This window comes from Rhinatrema bivittatum, chromosome 2 (assembly GCF_901001135.1).
Source record: "Rhinatrema bivittatum chromosome 2, aRhiBiv1.1, whole genome shotgun sequence".
Classification (NCBI taxonomy): domain Eukaryota; kingdom Metazoa; phylum Chordata; class Amphibia; order Gymnophiona; family Rhinatrematidae; genus Rhinatrema; species Rhinatrema bivittatum.
This window is the reverse complement of record NC_042616.1, coordinates 6,862,585-6,868,584: the sequence shown is the minus strand read 5'-3', so window position 1 is coordinate 6,868,584 and position 6,000 is coordinate 6,862,585.

Genomic DNA, 6,000 nt, shown 5'->3' with positions numbered 1-6,000 from the left:
GGCCCATGGTAACAGTTCGGCCCAATCATTCTGACGAGATGACACATAGGTACAGAGGAACTGCTTAAGGGTACGGTTCATCCTTTCAGTTTGACCATTTGACTGAGGATGAAGTGTAGTCCAGAGTGATTTCAAACTTCTTACATAGGGCCTTCCAGAAGTCGCTGTGAATTGTAACCCCTCGATCTGAAAACAATGTATTTCGGTATTCTGTGCAGTCGGAATATGTGGCTGATGAAAAGTTTCGCCAGTTCACTAGCAGATGGTAGGCCAGGGAAGCGCCACAAAGTGAGCCATTTTAGAGAACCTGTCCACAGTTACCCAGATGGTATTGTTGCATAAGAACATAAGAATAAGCCATACCTGGGTCAGAACCAAGGGTCCATCAAGCCCAGCATCCTGTTACCAACAGTGGCCAATCCAGACCATAAGAGCCTGGCAAGTACCCAAAAAACTAAGTCTGTTCCACGTTACCGTTGCTAGTAATAGCGTGGCAATTTTCTAAGTCCAACTTAATTAATAGCAGGTAATGTTCTTCTCTTCCAAGAACTTATCCAATCCTTTTTTAAACACAGCTCTACTAACTGCACTAACCACATCCTCTGGCAACAAATTCCAGAGTTTAATTGTGCGTTGAGTAAAAAAGAACTTTCTCCGATTAGTTTTAAATGTGCCACATGTTGTGGAGCGCTAGGAGAGCGATCCCACTCCTGAGTGATGTGTGTCCTTGGGCCACGGCTCGACCCCAGAGGGCTCTGAAGAGGGTGCCGCGGGAGGCGTGGCATGCCCCGAGCATGGGCTGGACGGGAGCAGGGCTGGAGTGACTTGGGAAGACAGGCCCTCCTCCGGACCTGCACGCTTCGGAAGACCCAACAACACAATGTTGGTCTTGTGAACAGTCCTCCGACCGTTCCTAGCCCTTTCGGACCTGCCGCAGGGTACGGCACGAAGCGGCAGGTCAGATGGAGGCCAGGACAGCGATGACTGGAACATGGATTCAGACGAGACTCAGGAATGACGTAGACTCAGGCATAGACGTGACTCAGGACGAGGTGCAGGATCCATAGACGTGGACTCAGGCATAGATGCAGGATCCTTAGACGTGGGACTCAGGCAAAGATGTGGACTCAGGACGAGGTGCAAGATCCATAGACGTGGACTCAGGCATAGATGCAGGAAACGAGGGCTGAAGGTAGACATGGGCACTGACCCTCAGGGCGCCCTACTCAGGCCCACCCACGGGACTGAGTCGCGGACCACCCTGTCCCATGCACGCCCTACTCAGCCCTGGAAGGCTGGTCGCGGACCACGCAGAGAGCGGGAGAGCACAGGAAAGAGGAAGCAGGTTCGCTGCACTCCTGGCAGCACGAGGCAAGAATACGCTGCTCTCCTGGCAGCACGAGGCAAGAATACGCTGCTCTCCTGGCAGCACAAGGCAGGTTAGGCATCAGGAACGAGGATATCAGGAACATCAGGACTGGAACACATATACTGGAATAGGAGACACACCTCTGGGCTGGAACATGGACATCAGGAACATCAGGACTGGATCAAGAGACAGACCTTGGGACTGAAACGGCAGGCAGACATCAGGACTGGAACACTGAAGACATCAGGACTGGAACACTGAAGACATCAGGACTGGAACAACTTGACAAGAAGCTTCAACGGGAAACATGGAACACTGGACCTTGCAGAAGTCTGGGAATACAAGGCATCTCCTGGAACGAGGAACTCAGGAGTGACCAACTCCTTGCGAAGGCAAAGACACACTGAAAGCTGAGCCCTTTAGTAGGGCTGAGGTGGACAACGCCCAGGGAGGGGTCAGCAGGGGGCCACACCCGGCTGGCCCTTAGGATCAATGTTATTTTTACCTCTCTGTTCCCTATCCTCTTGTTAATTGTAAACCGACATGATGCGATTTATCGCGAATGCCGGTATAGAAAAACTTAAAATAAATAATAAAAATAGAGGCACGCGCTCGCCGCCCTAGGAGGCGGAGAGAGAGAGCTGGAAGCTGGTGGCGTCCTCAGCCACGTGGAGGGCCCAAGGAAGCCGTGGAGCAGCCCTGGACCGGAGCTGGTGAATGCAGGTCGCTGGAGCGGCTCCCAGCCACCAGGACTGAAGCAGAGAGAGAGAAGTGCTGGCTGCATGAAGCGGGGGAAGGGCTGACTGCAGGAACGGCTCCATGCCGTGAAGACGCCCCAGAAGCAGAGGTAAGAGTGCAGGCACTGGCAGGGACGGCTTCCCAGCCAGGCAAGGACCCGGGCTGAAGCAAGGCACTGAGAGAGACGGTCCTCGCTGCTGGCTGGAGGTCCCGTGATCGCAGCAGCACTTCGGGGGGGGGGGGGGGTAAGGCAGGAACATTAGCAGAGAAGCAGACCACATGGCAGCAGCTGTTGAAACGGCCCCAGCTGATTCAGGGAGAAGAACGCAGCCAGACTGGCTATGCTGTAAACACGGTAAGAGTCTGCCCATGCTTCTTGTGGGCAGGAGCGTAACACCACATTCTAACTTCATGGAGTGCCCCCTAGTCTTTCTATTATCCGAAAGAGTAAATAACCGATTCACATCTACCCGTTCTAAGACCTCTCATGATTTTAAACACCTCTATCATATCCCCCCTCAGCAGTCTCTTCACCAGCTGAAAAGTCCTAACCTCTTTAGTCTTTCCTCATAGGGGAGTTGTTCCATTCCCCTTATCATTTTGGTAGCCCTCTCTGTACCTTTCCATTGCAAATTATATCTTTTTTGAGATGCAGCGACCAAATTGTACACAGTATTCAAGGTGCGGTCTCATCATGGAGCGATAGCAGAGAGCATTTTGACATTAAGGACATAAGAACATAAGAATATGCCATACTGGGTCAGACCAAGGGTCCATTGAGCCCAGCATCCTGTTTCCAACAGTGGCCATGGCCAATCCAGGCCATAAGAATCTGGCAAGTACCCAAAAACTAAGTCTGATTCCATGTTACCGGTGCTAGTAATAGCAGTGGCTATTTTCCAAGTCAACTTAATCAGTGTTTATTCACCATTCCCTTTCTAATAATTCCCAACATTCTGTTTGTTTTTTCACTGCCGCAGCACACTGCACCGACGATTTCATTGTGTTATCCACTATGATGCCTAGATCTCTTTCTTGGGTGATAGCTCCTAATATGGAACCTGGCTCTTTAACAAGCTTTCTATAAAAACAAAGAAAAGGAGAAAAACAATTGATTGATAAGGACGCACCGAAGAAGCAGTTGTTGTTTTTTTTAAAACCTACAAGTGTACTTTAATGTTAAATTTCATCAACCGCTAAAAAATTTCCTACCAACAGATAAGCTCAACTTTAACAAATAGCTTAGTGTACTATATTGTTACTGTACAATGATGGCACATGTTTAATTCAAAAAATATACCACTCATATTTTTTATCATGCCTATATGTAAACCATTGTGTTGGTTATCTAACTTAACGACGGTATAGAAGAGTTTTTAAATAAATAAATAAATAACATTGTGTAACTATAGCATGGGTTATTTTTCCCTATATGCATCACCTTACACTTATCCAGAATAAATTTCATCTGCCATTTCGATGCCCAATTTTCCAATCTCACAAGGACTTCCTGCAATTTATCACAATCCACATATGATTTAACGACTGTGAATAATTTTGTTCCTTCAGAACCCTGGGGGGTATACCATCCGGTCCAGGTGATTTACTACTCTTCAGTTTGTCAATCAGGGCCTACCACATCTTCTAGGTTCTCCATGATTTGGTTCAGCCCATCTGAATCATTACCCATGAAAACCTTCTCCAGTACAGGTACCTCCCCAACATCTTCTTCAGTAAACATTGAAGCAAAGAAATCGTTTAATCTTTCCACAATGGCCTTATCTTCTCTAAGTGCCCCCTTTAACCACTCGCTCATCTAACAGGCCAACTGACTCCCTCACAGGCTTTCTGCTTCAGATATATTAAAAGTATTTTTACTGTGAGTTTTTGCCTCTATGGCCAACTTCTTTTCAAAATTCTCTCTTAGCCTGTCTTAATGATGTCTTACATTTAACTTGCCAACATCTTATGCAGTATCCTATTTCTTCTGTTGGATCCTTCTTCCAATTTTTGAATGAAGATCTCTTTGGCTAAAATAGCTTCTTCACCTCCCCTTTTAACCATGCCGGTAATCGTTTTGCCTTCTTTCCACCTTTCTTAATGTGTGAAATACATCTGGACTGTGCTTCTAGAATGGTATTTTTTAACAATGACCACGCCTCTTGCACACCTTTTACCTTTGTAGCTGCTCCTTTCAGTTTTTTTCTAACTATTTTTCTCATTTTATCAAAGTTTCCCTTTTGAAGGTTTAGCACAAGAGCCATGAATTTACTTACTGTCCCCCTTCCAGTCATTAATTCAAATTTGATCATATTATGATCACTATTGCCATGCGGCCCCACCAACCGTTACCTCTCTCACCAAATTCTGTGCTCCACTGAGAATTATATCTCTCGTCAGTTCCTGAACCAATTGCTTCATAAAACTGTCATTTATTCCATCCGGGAACTTATCTCTCTAGCGTGTACCAATGATACATTTACCAGTGTTACGATCCCCCCTGTTGCTGTGCTACAGGAGGTGTCTCACTTTTCCAACTGGAGGCCGCTCCGAAGCCAGGGCATTGCCTGCGCTCTATCCAGGATGTGCTCCAGGGCCTGGGAGGCCTAAGCTGTTCCTGAGGCCTGCCTGTGGTTTGCTTGTGCTCGCTTGGACTTCCTGGTTTGGCCACGCCCTTCTCTAGGGGCCCGGCCTGCAGCTCTCCACTTCGGTTATAGGGCCAGCGAGGGGCAGTCCTGGTAACTCCTCCCAGGGAGTTTGCCTGCATACAAACAGTATAAAAGGACTTTCATTTCAGTTCATGCTTGCCTTCAGATTGGGTTCCACAGCTCCCTGTTGGCTGTCCCGATCCAAGTCCTCCGTGACCTCGCTTGTCTTGATGGCTCCCTGTCCTGTTTCCTGCATGTTACCTTGTTGTTTGTTCCAGATGTTTCCTGATGCCTGTACCTATTCAGTTCCTGATCCAGTTCCGGATGTTCCTGCCGTAAGCTGCCAGGAGTGCTGTAAGCTGCCAGGAGTGCCGTAGGCTGCCAGGAGTGCAACAGGCCTTCTGCTCTGGTCCCTCTCCCGCGGCCATGGGACAGGGGTGGTCCGCGACCAGCCCATGGAGTCTGCCCGTGGTCGATGGGCTATGTAGGGCGCCCCTGAGGGACAGTGCCATTACCATCTTTACCAGCCATTGCCTCTGTTGCCTCTGCTGGTTTCCCTGATGTTGGCTCCCGAAGTTGCCTGGTTGTTTGCCTATCCGGTTCCTGATGTTCCCTGTCCTCTTCAGACTGCCAGGAGAGCAGTATCTCGCTTCAGACTGCCAGGAGAGCAGTATCTCGCTTCAAACTGCCAGGAGAGCAGTATCCCTCGCTCAGTCTGCCTGGAGAGCAACACCCCGCTTCTTCCCTGTGCTCTCCCATTCTCAGCGTGGTCCGCGACCAGCCCTTTCTGGGCTGTGTAGGGCGCGTATGGGACAGGGTGGTCCGCGACCAGCCCGTGAGTCTGCCTGTGTCGGTGGGCTGTGTAGGGCGCCCTGATGGACAGTGCCTATATCTCCGCTTCAGCCCTCGTCTATGATGTCTCTGCCTAAGCCCTCGTCTATGATGCCTCTGCCTAAGCCCTCGTCTATGATGTCTCTGCCTAAGCCCTCGTCTATGATGTCTCTGCCAAAGCCCTCGTCTTGATGTCCTCTGCCAAAGCCCTTGTCTTGATGTCTCTGCCAAAGCCCTCATCTATGATGTCTCTGCCAAAGCCCTCATCTATGATGTCTTTGCACCAGCCCTTGTCTATGATGTCTTCAGTGTTCCATGGACTCTGTCTGCCCTTGTCCTCTGTCCGGCCTGCCGCCCATGCCATTAGCCAGCGGCAGGTCCAAAAGGGCTTGGAACAGTCGGAGGACCGTTCAT